Below are 16,131 nucleotides of genomic sequence, written 5' to 3' on the forward strand. Positions count from 1 at the left end.
AAAACATGGAAAATGCTATGCTACCCTACTGCAGGCCCACGATCACGACCACGCCTCAGTCCTCTGGATAGTTCACGTAGAGGCGGTCTGTCTCCTCGCCGTACTGCCACGCCAGCTGGGTGAGGTCGGGATCATCTGCCTCTGGGATACCTGTACCTGCTGGGAGTTTCGGAGGAGTCCGTGAGTCACGGGGACTCAGCAATCTAAGACCTTGGTGCCAGAACTAGTCATGTTATTAGGAAGGGTAAGGATGAAGTGTATCAGGTTGCAGCAACCTATGCTTGATTAAGTGGCTAACTTACGCAAAGTAGAAGTAAAGGTGGTCTACACTAGCGGTCGGATTTACTTGATCAGTAAGTGATCTTGAACACCTACCTACGGCATTCATAACCCCACCGTGTTCCCGATCGAGGAGGGATCTTCGAAGGAACAGTCACGGTTACGCACACAGTTGGCAGTTTTATTTATTTATGTTTAAGTTCTCTAATACCGGATGTTATCAAAATATTCCAAGTTGCCACATAACCGCGGGCACGGCTTTCCGAAAGATTAAACCCTGTAGGGGTGCTCCAACTAGTCCATCACAAACGAACACAGGCCGCAAAGGCATCCTCTATCACGAATCTCGTGATCTCGTCGGATTCCTTAGAGGAAAACCTCTACTCTGGGGGAACCCAAAGCTTCACTGGGATTCCTATACGCAAGATATACCGCTAAGGTAAGACAAGGCTAGCAGGACCTCCCGGTGTGTCGACGACCCGATAAGAGCCGCGTATCTCAGTCTCAGGACAACACCGTCTATGCAAAGTGGACAAGGACCAAACCTCAAGTTTCCCCGGGGTGGTCTTGCCGACTACTAGGTGGTTGGACCAACACTCATGAGGAGCACTGGCCCGAGTTGTTGATTAAATTCCTCGGGGTAGCTATTCCCTATGCAGATTATTAGGTGATTAACAAATAATACCAATGTTGGGTCCTGCCGGACAAGTCTTAGCACTACGCGATTTATCAAGGGGGTCCCCATAACAACCCCGAACGTGTTGGGAGCGATCATTAAGGAATCAAACACCGGTAACCGGTAACTAAGGCGGCAAGAAGGGAACAAAGCACCCGGCAAAAGGCTAGGCCTCCCGTCATTTACCAAGTATATAGGTGCACTAAAAAATAACAGAATTTAATATAATGATATCAAGCTCATGTTATCACATGAGTCAAAACACCTGCAACTAACAACGCTAACATTAGTAGCTGAGCAAGCCTACTTAGCCATACAAGTTTGCTAGGAAGGAGTACGGTGTTTGGGCTCATGGCATATGAAGAGGCAATATAATTTTAGTGGTAGGCAGCGAGCAATATGACGTGGAAACGAAACTAACATAACAAGTCTAGAGATGGAATCGAGGTCATATCATCTTGCATGTGATATCCTCAGCTTGGAATGGTTCTGGTTCGTCCTGCACGTACTCTCCTGACTCCACGTATTCGTTCTCCGATCCCGGTGCTACTCAACATAAGAATAACAGCCAATGAACAGCAGCACCACAAGATGCAACAATCACATGATGCAAGAGATGAAATTTGAGCATGCACCACTATTTCTATCACTAGCACAAGCAAAATAAACTACTGCTAGTTTATGGACAGGACTGTACACTAAGATATTTTGACATGCATGAGGATGGCATGAACAGATGCGGCTCATGAATACGATGCAAAACCATATAAGGAACATTGCAAACGGAGCTACGGATCAACGGGAATCAACGGAACAAGATATGAAGCTCTACGTGGAAGATTCAACACCACACTCACAATTGGCACAAATCTGGTATTCCCAGGTTGCCAAGACATGTAACAACCCAACATGAATGAATTGGAGCAAGGTAGAACACCACAACATCAATTAAGCACACACTTAGATCAAAATGACAAAACTACATAATATGCCATAATCTGCATCTTAGCTATTTGGGAGCTACATGCAACATAGCTACAGGCCTCCAAACATGACAAATAATGTATGTGGCTGTTGCCAAACAAGATCACTACAAGCACCAGCAAGAATCATAGAAAAAGGAATTAAACTCTAGAAGATACAAGGCCACAAACTTTCCCAAAACCATCAGATCTCACGGACTTAGTGAAAATTCCTGCGCGTGAGTTTCTGTCTCTGTTCTGAAGCTTTTTGACAGCAACCAAAACACAACCTACTGGACTCCAAATGATTTTTAATATGACAGGGAGCTACACAAACATACCAGTTTCAAAATCCTAGCACTGAACTAAGGCTAGTTCTCAACAGAATGACCAGCACATCCTCATCTATAGGGGAAGAAAATGTTTCCAGAATCCCAGACTTAGTGAAATTTCAGATTTCACTAATCTGGAATTTTTCAGCCACATGCCCACTTTGTCTAGGCATAGTTTGCACACACATAACACCAAGAGGTAATTGACACCACTATGGTGTAGAGCAAAACCCCTACTACTATCGCACAAAAACTCATGCCCTTGGGCTCCACCTATTCCATGAAATCAAAGATCAAACTTGCAACAAAACTGAATATGCAACTCCATAAAGTACCCTACTAGGACAACAACTACAAAGGTTGGGTTCATGTGCACAATGACAAAGTGACATGGGGGTTTGAACCCCATGTTTGTGTCATGCACATCAACAACACCAACACATCTACCAAACTATCCCCACACACAAACACCATGCCCTCTCACATATAGACATGTGAAGGTGCATAGTTTTGCAAAGGTGGGGAAGTTCCACACACACACACATACTCCCCATCATTCACAACAACATCAACTCTTAAAACCAAGAACAACATGAGGGGGAAAACTACTAAGCAAGTAACTTTGGAAGCATCACCTCTCAAACATTTTTAGTAAGTACCACATGTGGTGTGCACTCACTACCAACACATCTCCATCCTACACCATCACTCCACTTACAATCTCTATGCACAAATGCCTATTTGCAAACACACCAACATCATCAACTAGCAAGACCACATACACACACTCATAACACCTCTCACAAGAGCATACACATACACATGCATCTAGTCTACTATAGCAGCAGAGGAACAAAGTAATATTATGCCATCTGCCATCTCATGTTTAAGGCACAAAACAAGAAACAGACCAAAAGAGCATATCAGCAGAAAAATAAATAAAACAAGAGTTAAAAGGGGAAAAAAAGGGGGCACACCAGGGATCGAACCCTTGTGCCTCTGGCGCAAAATCACCTACACTACCACTGCGCTGCACTAGTTTGCTCGACAGAGAGGGGAGCCCAACCAGGTTAAGGTGCCCTGTTGCTGCTTCAACTGTGCCGACGAAAACAAAAAAAGGGAGGATTTCTCCCTGGGATCGAACCCACGACCTGCTGATAGCAAGCCCAAGGTTCCAACCACTGCGCTACAGATAGGCTACTGACAGAGGAGGGTCGCGATCAAGGTAACTACTGCTGCAGACAGCCGCGACCACGGTAGTTGACAGGCGCCAGCGACAGAGAGATGCCGGAGCGAACCGATGCTGCCGACGTTGCCATCCGAGGGTGACCTACCGATTGGGACGGCGCTACGAGGGGGGAGGGAGCCCCTGCTACCTCTACTCTCCTGCAACCCGCACCTACAGGGAACCGACAAACACACAAACATATCGAAGTTGTTGCTGCTTCGACAGAGGAGCACAGCGACAGGGAAGAACACCGGCGTTCTCTGCTGAGCAACTACTACCACGCTACAAAGGAGGAAAAACCTCAGGCTTCGAGGGGGAGGAAGCCCCTCTCTTGCACCCCTGCGAACGTGCGCATGCAAAACCGAACACCACCACGTCCTGACCGAACTACCTACATAACAGAGAGGCTCCGGTGATATACCGGCCGATCCTAGCGAGGAGGAAGGAGGGAGGAGAGATGCCTCACCTCGGGAAGGGAAGAAGGAAACCACCTGCTCGAAGGAGTAGCCGCAGGGGAGGAAGACGCCGGTGGTTCGCTGCTGCCGACGAAGTAGAGGAAGACGACGGGAACTCCGGGGCCGAGGCGATGGCGCGCTCCTGGCCGTCGTTGTGGTCGCCCCTCGTCCTCAACACTGGTGGGAATGGGTCGCGGGAGTCTCCCCGAGCCCGTGGACATGGCCACCGGTGCCGGAGACGACGGGAGGACGGCGTAGACGCGGCGGAGCTCCTCTGCTTCTCTCTGCTACTGTCTACATGAGACTTACCAGAGAAGAAAGAGGAGAAAGGAGGGAGGTGGCGGCGCTGGGGAGAAGGAGAGGGAACCATAGGGGAGGAGGAGGGTTCCGTCCACCTTATATCACCTCGGGGAAGACGCTGGAGCCACAGGATCAAGGGGAGGCGATCGGGAGGTGGAGGTGCGTTCGTACAGAGGTGACGTCGCCAGGAGGAAGACGACGTCTCATGGGTTGCTACTGCTGCTCGAAGGGGTATGGGCCTAGGAGGACAAACTGGGCCTCTCTGGGTGGGAGGGAGCCCACCAGAGAAGGAAAAAAAGAAAACCACCCTGGAGATTATTTCTAATTAGGTAAAAAAACATAGAAAGAAAAGAAACCCTCAGGAGTACTGCTGATAATAAAATCAAAACAAAAATGTCCCTGGGCATAAAAATACCTAAGCTTTTAAAATAAAATGCAAAAGGAATTTTATGGGGCATTTAAATAAATACAAAACAGCAATTAATTATATTGTTTTGTGATTTATATACACCCTCAAGACCCAAAATAAAACTCCACATCATTACATCATCATCCCCACAATAACCTCTAAATACAAGACATTTTAAAACAGCTCTTGTGAAGATGGAATTTTGAACTTGAGATAATAGGAGAGGAAAAGGGTTTGAAATTGCAATGAGCTTTGAAAATCCCAAGCAACCACTCCTACACTCCACACACCATCATCACATGACATCACACATGAAATCACAAGGTAGCTAACCACAAGATCACCACCTACATTTATTACTAACACCACAAGAAATCATAGTGCAACAACTCAAGGTAAGGGCATGCAATGATATGCTATGCATGCATGCATGAGAAGGAAATAGAAGGAACACACATGAAATCATCCAAGCATAGGACACTCTCATATCAAAGACAAGGTGGTCCCACATGAAGTAGGTCCAAATAGGGTAGGTTTTACACTTGGGGCATTACAGTTGAGGTCAACTCGAGGCCACATTCCATTGTGGTGAAGCTTCGTGGTCTTGTTGGGAGCCTCCAAGATTTGTGTGGAGTTTGCCCCAACCTCGTTTGTAAAGGTTCGGTCGTCGCCTTCAAGGGCACCAATTCTCCAGTCCGCAGTGCCACATGAAGATCTTCCTCACTTGCGTCCCTTTACTTTGGCCAAGGATTGTTGGGGGCATATTATGGTGTTGTACAAGGGAAGCTCAAGCATTCAACGATCTAACTATGAAGTGATACTTGATAAGGCCGATGAGTTTGTGATGAAGGAAGACGAGGACCCTTGTGATCTCTATCGGATGGTGAATGCTATTGCTGTGGCACTCAAGGATCATGGGAGCAAGGATGTGGATGATACATGGGTCAAGCGCAAGTTTCTCAAAGCCATCATGCCTTTCAACAAAGCCATGTCATCTCTCATTCGTTAGCGACCAGACTTCCACTCCTTGTCTTCCAGTGAGGTGTTGGATGAATTTATTGCAATGTCAATCATGAACGAAACAGCTGACAATGCACTTGCTCGTGTTCGCTCAAAGACAACTTCACCCAACCTTGCGTTAAAAGCAAAAGCAATGTTTGAAGAAGAAGAAAAGGATGAGGAAGAGGAGAGCTGCCCTGAAGACACAAAGTATGCCTATCATGAGCACATGGCTCTTGTGTCAAGGCAATTCTAGGGCAACAAGAGGAACTCAAGACCCACCTTCACCAAGAACAACTCGAGTGGGTTCAAACCCAAGCAACGAGTGAGGACATGTTATAACTGTGGTAACGTGAGCCACTTCGTGGCCGAATGTCCCTATGAGAAAAGGGAAGACAACGGGGGCAAGGTCATTCGCAAAGACAAAACCAAATCATTTCCTGTCAAGAACAACTTTGTGAAGAAACCCCACCCGAAAGGGATGGTGACCCTTGAAGAGTACCCTTCCGATGATGATGATGATGATACAGTGGCAACGGCAACTGTTTCTATTGCCACTACCTCTCCCCAGAAGGTGTCTCTCTTCAACGCCCCCAACGAGAACCACATCACCAAGTGCCTCATGGCAAAAGGTATCAATCAGGTAACCCCCATCATTAAGACCAAGATCGCTACTGCTCCTTCATTGTTAAATTGTGTTGATGATAGTGATGTTGGGGAACTTAATGAGCATGACCTTGACAAGTTTCTGTGCACTATTAAGGGAGAATCCAAGAAGCACTTTTTTGCTCTCTTGGAACAACTGGGTGAGGCCAATGACCTCATTGAGTCTCATGAGGAGACCATCTCCGAGCTTCAGGGACACAGTCGTGACTATGCCGATGAAATTGTTGAATTATCTATTGCTCTAGAAAAGGAGCGCACTCTTCGTTTGGCTCTTGAGGAGTCATATAACGATGACTGCGCTAAAATGCAAAAGAAACTAGATCATGATACTGTTCTTACTCGTATGCTTAAGTCTGAGAAGTATGCTCTTGGGGTTGGCCATGACAGACTAAAGTGGAGTTTGACACACTTGACAAGGCCCACAAGGTCTTGAAAGGTGTTCATTTCTCTCTGAAAGAGTCTCATGATCAACTCCAAGCAAAGCTTACCAAGGAGATCTCTACTTGTCCTCCCTTTGTGTTAATTGATAATGCTTGTGCAACTAATCCCTGTTGTGAGCATGTACATCTTGTGGAGGAAAATGCCAAGTTAAAGGAGAAACTTGAGAAGGGCCTTGTGGCATGCATACAAGGTGAGAAGAGCCTGAACGACCTCTTGAGCACTCAAAAGGGTGTAGTAGGAAAGGAGGGACTTGGACTTACCTCCAAGTCAAAAGGTAAAAGGAGGAACAGGAACAAACGATCTCCTACCCTCATGGACATCTTTGTCAAAGAGGGTGAGGGGACTCAGGAGGTGAACAGGAACAAGGTGGGCGATGGAAACGTCAAGAAGGGCAAAACCATTCCTACTAACACAGCCGACAAACTCAATTCTTCTTATGTCTTATGTCGTGCTAGTGATGGGCATGTTTATGCCAGATTTGTTGGTTCCTACTATGAGTACATTGAATGGGCTATCTGGGTCCCTAAGACCCTTGTCTCTAACATGAAAGGACCCATTAAAAAATGGGTACCTAAAACCAAGCCTTGATCTATTGTAGGAGTTTGCTTCCGGTGGGGTGTCATGGTTGCTCGATAGTGGAGCAACAAATCATATGACCGGAAGCAAGGACTTAGTGGTGGATGTGCATCCTTCTCCATCTATGCCCACCCATGTCCAATTCGCCGATGCATCCTCGTCAAAGGTATTGGGATTTGGTAAGGTGGTCGTCTCTCAAGAGTTATCTATTGAGAAGGTCATGCTTGTTGAGTCACTTGCCTACAATTTACTTTCGGTTTGTCAACTTGCAATTATGGGTTTTTCCACTTTCTTTAATCTTGATACTGTGGTCCTCCTGTGGAGCAAGACTCTTAAAGTAGCCTATGTTGGATATGTCGAAAATGGTCTTTATGTGGTGAACTTCTCAAAGCGACCCACTAAGACCGCGACGTGTTTAATGGCTAAAGTTGATGTGGGCTAGCTTTGGCATCGCCGATTAGCTCATGTCAATATGAGATCTTTGCAAAGTCTTCTAACAGGGGACCATATTCGTGGACTAACAAATGTGAGTTTTGCTAAAGATCGTGCTTGCAGTGCCTGCATGGAAGGAAAGATTCATGAAACTGCTCATCGTCCAACGACTCTCATCTACACTAAGAGGCCATTGGAGCTCCTCCATATGGATCTTTTCGGCCCTCCATCATTTGATACTCTTGGAGGCAGAAAGTACTACTTGGTGATTGTTGACGACTACTCAAGATACACCTGGGTATATTTCTTCAAAAGGAAGAGTGAAACTCAACAAACCGTCATCAACTTTGCTAATGAAGCTTAACGTCAACATGAAGCAAAGATCTTGATGATTAGAAGTGACAACGGCACCGAGTTCAAGAACTACACCTTGGATGAGTTTCTAGGTGATGAGGGAATAAAACATCAATATTCAGCACCATATACCCCTCAACAAAACGGCGTGGCAGAAAGGAAGAACCGGACCTTGATAGACGCTGCAAGAACAATGATGGCGGAATTCAAATCTCCATATAACTTTTGGGCAGAGGCCACCAACACAGCATGTCATGCGTCCAATCGGCTCTATATCCGCAAAGGCTTGAACAAGACTCCATATGAGATTCTAACTGGAAACAAACCCAATCTCAAGTACTTCCGGGTATTCGGTTGTAAGTGTTTCATTCTCAAGAAAGGTGCACGTTTAGCGAAATTTGATTCTAGAGCACATGAGGGCATCTTTGTTGGTTATGCTACAAACTCTCATGCTTACCGTGTCCTCAACAAGTCCACCGGACTCATTGAGGAGACGTGTAACGTGGAGTTTGATGAAAATAATGGCTCCCAAGTGGAGCAAAGTGGTCTTTGTGATGTAGGTGATGAAATTCCTCCCCAAGCCATAAGAAGAATGGGGATTGGTCAAATACTCCCCATTGAGGAACCCCTTGTGGCCGAAGGAGAAGGACAATGCTCTACTCAAATGGATCCATCACCCCCACAAGCCCCACACGCTTCCGATGAACAAAGAGAAGACTCTCAACAAAATGAACAAGCTCGAGGTCAAGATAAATTGTCCACCAATGATGATGTGTCCCATGATATTCAAGCACTCACCCAAGGCTCCGAACCTGCTCATGATCAAGATCAAGTGCAACCACGAGATCCAGACCAAGTAGAAGCACAAGATCAAGATCAAGAGTAACCACAAGTACAAGGACAAACAAGTGAACCTGCTCAAGTCGAAAGTCAAGATGATCAGGATACTGTCTCACAATTCCCTTCTGCAGCACCAACAGCAGGTGCCAAGGGAGGCTCAAGACGCAAGGGTAAGCAAAGTAAACAAGTCGATGCTCCCCAGTTATCCAATGAAGAACTCTTGGAGCGTCGAGCAGACAAGATTGCGAACAAGCTCAGAGTCAAGTCACATCTTATGAAGAATGTACTTGGCAGTTTAAAAAGGGGAGTATCCACCCATCAACAGATTTGGAATTATTGTGAGCATCACGCGTTTGTTTCGTATTGTGAACCTCAACAGGTACAGGAAGCGCTCGATGATGATTATTGGCTTATGGCCATGCATGAAGAACTTAACAACTTCGAGCGTAACCAAGTCTGCGATTTAGTGCCAAGGCCAACAGAGGAACATAATGTCATCGGGACCAAATGGATATTCAAGAACAAGCAAGATGCCAATGGGATTGTGATTCGAAACAAGGCAAGATTGGTTGCTCAAGGCTACTCCCAAGTCGAGGGTATCGACTGCGGTGAAACCTTTTCCCCTGTTGCTCGTCTAGAATCTATTCGCATGTTGCTTGCATTTGCTTCTCATCATAACTTCAAATTACAACAAATGGATGTGAAAAGTGCCTTTCTTAATGGTCCTTTAAATGAGTTGGTCTATGTCAAACAACCCCCGGGATTCGAACATCCCAAGCTCCCCAATCATGTGTACAAACTTAATAAGGCACTCTATGGCCTTAAACAAGCCCCACGTGCGTGGTATGAGTATTTTACTGAGTTGTTACAACATCGTGGGTTTGAAATTGGGAAGATAGATCCCACTCTTTTTACTAAGAGGGTTAAAGGGGATTTGTTCATATGCCAACTATATGTTGATGATATTATCTTTGGCTCTCCTAACATTTCTTTCAATGAAGAATTTGCTGCACTAATGACTGAGAAATTTGAGATGTCCATGATGGGAGAGTTGAAGTTTTTCCTCGGGTTCGAGATTAAACAAGGCCTAGAAGGGACCTTCATCAAACAAGCCAAGTACACTCAAAACATGCTCAAACGGTTCGAGCTTGAAGATGTCAAACCGGTCAAGTTCCCCATGCCAACAAGATGCAAGCTTGACAATGATCCCAATGGTAAAGCAGTGGATCAAAAGGTATATCGCTCCATGATTGTATCTCTCCTTTACCTTTGTGCATCTAGACCAGATATTATGTTGAGTGTAGGGATATGTGCACGGTTTCAATCCGCACCAAAAGAAAGTCATTATATGGCTGTTAAGCGAATCTTTCGATATTTGGCTCATACCCCAAACTTTGGCCTATGGTATCCCAAAGGAGCAAACTTCAACCTAGTAGGCTATTCTGACTCAGATTGGGCAGGAGATTGTGTGGAGAGGAAGTCAACTTCTGGAGGATGCCAATTCCTTGGTCGCTCACTGGTAAGTTGGTCTTCAAAGAAGCAGAATTGTGTGTCTCTATCATCCACCAAAGCTGAGTATGTGGCAGCTACAAGTTGTTGTGCACAATTGCTATGGATGAGGCAAACTTTAAAGGGTTACGGTGTCACTTGTGACAAAGTGCCTCTTCTATGTGATAATCAAAGTGCTATCAAGATTTCCCTCAACCCACTGCAACATAGCAAAACCAAGCATATTGATATTCGCCATCACTTCATTCGTGAACATATCAAGCTAGGTGATATTGAGGTTCACTTCATCCACACTGAAGAGCAACTTGCAGATATTTTCACTAAGCCCCTAGATGAAGCAAGGTTCCGGGAGTTAAGGCATGAGCTAAATATCATTGATTCAAGTAATATGGATTGAAGCTAGGCACGTTGCACCTTACTATGCATTCTATCTTGTTCTAGATGTAGGCATGGACATAGGGGGAGTGTTGTTCTCTCAATGAACTCTTCCTCCCCCCATTATGCATAAATCGATCTAGTCTTTCACTTTAGCCATTGCCAAATGGCACTTGTGCTTCAAAGACGAGCGTTGGTCATGAACCCAAGGATAATTCTTCGCGGTGTCGTACCTTTGTCTCAAACATAGGTGGCCTCGGCCACCGCCCCCCCCCCCCACCACCTTTCTCTCATATGGAAGAAAGGATACAAAATGACAAGTCAGTATATCTTGCTGGTGCTATCTTCTTATTTTCACTAACTTGTCATTTGCCCACGTCCTTCTCATCTCCTAGGTCCCATTGTGATATTTGCAGCGGTACTACCGCCAGGGGTAGCGGTACTACCGCCAGGACTCCAGCGGTACTACCGCTAGGGATAGCGGTACTACCGCCAGGACCCTAGTCTACCACGACCTAACTAGGTCATTTTTAGGGTTGTCTCAAGGGGGAGCGGTACTACTGCCAGGGGAAGCGGTACTACCACCAGGACCCCAGCGGTACTACCGCTGCAACCAGCGGTACTACTGCCAGGACCACAGCGGTACTACCGCTGGCCCGTACCCCTTGGGCTATATAAAGGAGGGGGGCGTATTTCCTGCCTCTTTCTTCTTCCTCGTGGCTCCTCCCTCCCCAACCCCGAACTCCCCCTATTTGGATCTCTATCCGTGGAGCCCCTTCTCTCCGTTGAGTTGGAGGGTTTGCTCCACTTCTCCTTCGTCCTCCAAGTGCCATGGACCCTAGTAAAGCTCCTCCCTTTCTTCTCTTGGTTGATGTTTTCTTGTTCTAGGGTTAGGAGCATTGGTGGTTTGGATCCATGTCTTTGATATTGTGCTTTGTTCTTGGATGACATGAAGGAGATATTCGAGGGGGGTGTAGGTCCTATGAATCTTTGCTTTTATATTGCCATGCCCTAGGATTTTCATGTTTTAGATCAAGCACTTCTTCTATTTTTTTGGATTAGATCTAAAACTTGCATTCTCTTGACTAGGCATGTCCTTATTTAGATGGTACTTGTGATCCTCATGTGGTTAGGGCTGTGGTGGAGTTATTAGTGATTATACACAGCCCATGGCCCTCGTAAATTCCATGTAGCCATCTCTATGGGTTCTTTTCATATTCAGATCTGAAAATCAAACCCCAGCGGTACTACCGCCAGAGGTAGCGGTACTACCGCCAGGACCCCAGCGGTACTACCGCCAGGGGTAGCGGTACTACCGCGAGGAGGATACTCTGTTTCTTCTTTTTCATTTTCTTGGCAATGTGTGTTTACTTTTATGCCTCTTCTTGTTCATTGCCTTGACTCCTTCTGTCGCTCTTTTTCGGTGTGTGTTTTGTGTCACAGGTGGTGCTCGCCGCTCGAACCCCCCACGGGACACACAGTCAAAGCATTATCGCAATCCAGAGGCTCCAGAGGGCTCCGCCACTTCAGGTCTGCAACCCAAAAAGAAGTCCTTCAAGAAGGCCGCTCACAGGGACAAGGGGGTCAACGTTCGCACTATGCCCCCTAAGGATTTTCTGCGGTTCAGCAACCAAAATCACTATCTCCAAGAGAGGGTTGTGATCAGGAATGTCGAGCATGTTTGGGCAACGGATCACTGCACGATCTATCGTGACATCATCAAGCATTTCAAGAAGAGTTTTGTTCCAGTTCAGTGGATTGACTTGGCTCACCTTCAGCGGAACCTGGATTACTTTGGTGACGCTCTCTCTCTCTGATTGACAAGCTGGGCATTAAGGAGATCATCTCCTTCAAGAAAGACTTTGATCTAGATGTTGTTGCCCAGTTCTATGTCACGGTTCACTTCTCGCCTGATGACGAGTTCCTCGCGTGACTGGGACTCAGAAGATGATAGGTTCCTGGCGTGAATTCATGGCATTTCTCAAGATTGATTTTCAGGGAGCTGACACTCCACTTGGGTCGCGTCCTCATGCTGCAGCTCCCACTGATAGGGCCCCCGCCAAGGACAGGTTGCAGCAACTCTATGTGAAGAAAGGTGTGCTCCCCAGGCATCTGGATATCATGCATCGGATCTTCCGCAACACCCTCTTTCCTCGCATTGGCAACTTCGACGAGGTACACGGATCTCTGGCTGAGATGCTTCTGCTTTGTGAGGAGGCTATGACTAAGGAGTCTGCCCCTCTTGATATTTCTGATGTGATGTTCACTGAGCTCTGGAACTGCATCATGATGCGCAAGGTTCCCATCTACGGGCCCTACTTGTTTGCCTATATTCGTCAGAAGTGGCAAGACACCTATCCGCTTGAGGAGTTCCACCTTCAGGCTGATTACTTTGTGCACGATCCTATCAAGCTCCGCATCAAGGACAAATGGGCCAACCCATCAACTTCATCTCAGCACATGGAGACTGACACAGAGACTGCTGCTGACAGTGGAACCGCTTCTCAGTCCCGCTCTTCTGCCATGCCATCTTGGGCCGTGAAACTGCAGGATAAGATGAAGACTCTCTTCTGTATGCAGGCTAAGGGACAGTATCAGACGCACGTGGCCCAGAAGGAGAACCGTCAGAGGCACAAGCGTGTCCTGAGGACACTTGATGTTGACATCTCCAGCGGATCATAGGATGACATCACTCCAGAGTCTGCTTGGATGCGGGCTCAAGGTTACCAATGGTCTGATGCAGAGGAGGAGGAGGACAATGAAGAGGAGCAGGACGATCCGGATGCTACGGACGAGTCTGGGGATGATGAGGATGAGGAGTGACCACCTGTGTCGTTAGGTATACCCCTTTTTGGTGTCTTGTGCCAAAGGGGGGGAGAGTCTAGTAGCTGGATTTGATTTGAGAGTTGAACTTTGCTTAGCTTTGCTTATCTTTCGTGTTTGCTTCGAACTTGGTTTGCTTCTATTTTGCTATCTTTGCTTTGTGTGACGTGAGACATGAACTAGTGTGAGATTTATTTCCATCATATGATGTGAGTCATATGCTCCTTATTTTCATATATCTCTATCTTTTTGTTCACATTTTATTCACTGTGCAAATCCGGTATTGTCATCAATCCACCAAAAAGGGGGAGATTGTTAGGGCATAGTTTATGCCTAAGTAATTTTGGTGATTGATGACAGTACCGCAAAGGACTAACCGTGTGTGTTAAGATTTCAGATAACACACGTCAACGGCACAAGACGACTCGCCCCCTCTTTCATGGAACAGAAGCACGGTGTACTCTACGATTCTCTTTATTTGAGTCATAGGAAAGCCGTACTATTAAGAGGGGAACCGTAGTGGAAAGGTTTGGGTGGAATCAATCTTGCACGCGCACACTTCACCTCCTTTCCCCCTTGCCGGCAACTTTGGAGTGGCTCCCGCCTTTGTGTTTCTCTCTTCTTTGCAAATGGTCCCTCAGCGGTAGTACCGCCGGGCCTAGCGGTAGTACCGCTAGCCCTAGCGGTAGTACCGGTGGAGTGCTAGCGGTAGTACCGCTACAGCTAGCGGTAGTACCGCTAGCTGGCGGTAGTACCGCCCCTGGTCAATGGTAGTGCTGCTCCAGGAGCTTAGTACCGCCTTCCTAGCGGTTGTACTTGGACGGACCTTTTTGCGAAGACTTTCTTGGCGGTGGTTGGCCCGGTAGTGCTTATGCACTACCATGGGCCCAGCGGTAGTACCGCTGGAGTGCCAGCTGTAGTACCACTGCGGCCAGCGGTAGTACCGCTAGGCACAGGCTGTGAGTGGGAAAACGGTTGGATTCCCCCCCCCCCACTATATAAGGGGTTCTTCTAGCTGTGGAACCTTATCTCTTACCCTCCCAAGCTCCATTGTTGCTCCCTAAGCTCAAAAGTGCCCGATCTCTCTCCCTAGCCAATCAAACTTGTTGATTCTTTAGGGATTGGTTGAGAAGGCCTAGATCTACACTTCCACCAAGAGAAAAGTTGATTCCCCCACCAATCCCTTGCGGATCTTGTTACTCTGGGGTGTTTGAGCATCCTAGACGGTTGAGGTCACCTCAAAGCCACATTCAATTGTGGTGAAGCTTCGTGGTCTTGTTGGGAGCCTCCAAGCTTTGTGTGTAGTTTGCCCCAACCTCGTTTGTAAAGGTTCGGTCGTCGCCTTCAAGGGCACCTATAGTGGAATCACGGTACCTTGCATCGTGCGAGGGCGTGAGGAGAATACGGTGGCATTAGTGGCTTATTGGGGAGCATTGTGCCTCCACACCGCTCCAACGGAGACATACTTCCTGTCAAAGGAAAGGAACTTCGGTAACACATCCTCGTCTTCATTGGTTCCACTTGTGGTTATCTCTAACCTTTACTTTGTGAATGCTTATGTTGTTGTCTATCTCTTACTTGTCTTAGTAGCTCTCGTTGTTAGCTTCATTACGGTTCACCCCATTGTTGTTATATTTGTGAACCCGTATGTTGTTTACCCTAACTTGTTAAGATTAATTAAAAAGTGGTCGTTGCCTACTCACCCCCCCCTCCCTCTAGTCAACCATATCGATCCTTTCACACATCAAACGACGCTTCAACCTCATCCGCGACTACGTCGAAGGAGAGGCGTAAATATTTGCAAAGTGCACACGGATCTGAATGTAGCAGATCCACTGACTAAACCTCTTCCACGGGCAAAACATGATCAACACCAGAACTATATGGGTGTTAGATTTATTACAATGTAAATCGCATGGCGATGTGAGGACTAGATTATTGACTCTAGTGCAACTGGGAGACTGTTGGAAATATGCCCTAGAGCCAATGATAAAATAGTTATTATTATATTTCATGTTTCAAGATAATCGTTTATTATCCATGCTATAATTGTATTGAATGAAAACATAGATATATGTGTGGATACATAGACAAAACAATGTCCCTAGCAAGCCTCTAGTTGGCTAGCCAGTTAATAAAGGATAGTCAAGGTTTTCTCACTATATGCAAGTGTTGTCACTTGATAACTAGATCACATCATTAGGAGAATCATGTGATGGACTAGACCCAAACTATGGACGTAGCATGTGATCGTGTCATTTTATTGCTATTGTTTTCTGTGTGTCAAGTATTTTATTCCTATGACCATGAGATCATATAACTCACTGACACCGGAGGAATACCTTGTGTGTATCAAACGTCGCAACGTAACTGGGTGACTATAAAGGTGCTCTATAGGTATCTCCAAAGGTGTCCGTTGAGTTAGTATGGATCAAGACTGGGATTTGTCACTCCGTGTGACGGAGAGGTATCTTG

Source organism: Hordeum vulgare, chromosome 5H, assembly GCF_904849725.1.
Source record: "Hordeum vulgare subsp. vulgare chromosome 5H, MorexV3_pseudomolecules_assembly, whole genome shotgun sequence".
Lineage (NCBI taxonomy): Eukaryota > Viridiplantae > Streptophyta > Magnoliopsida > Poales > Poaceae > Hordeum > Hordeum vulgare.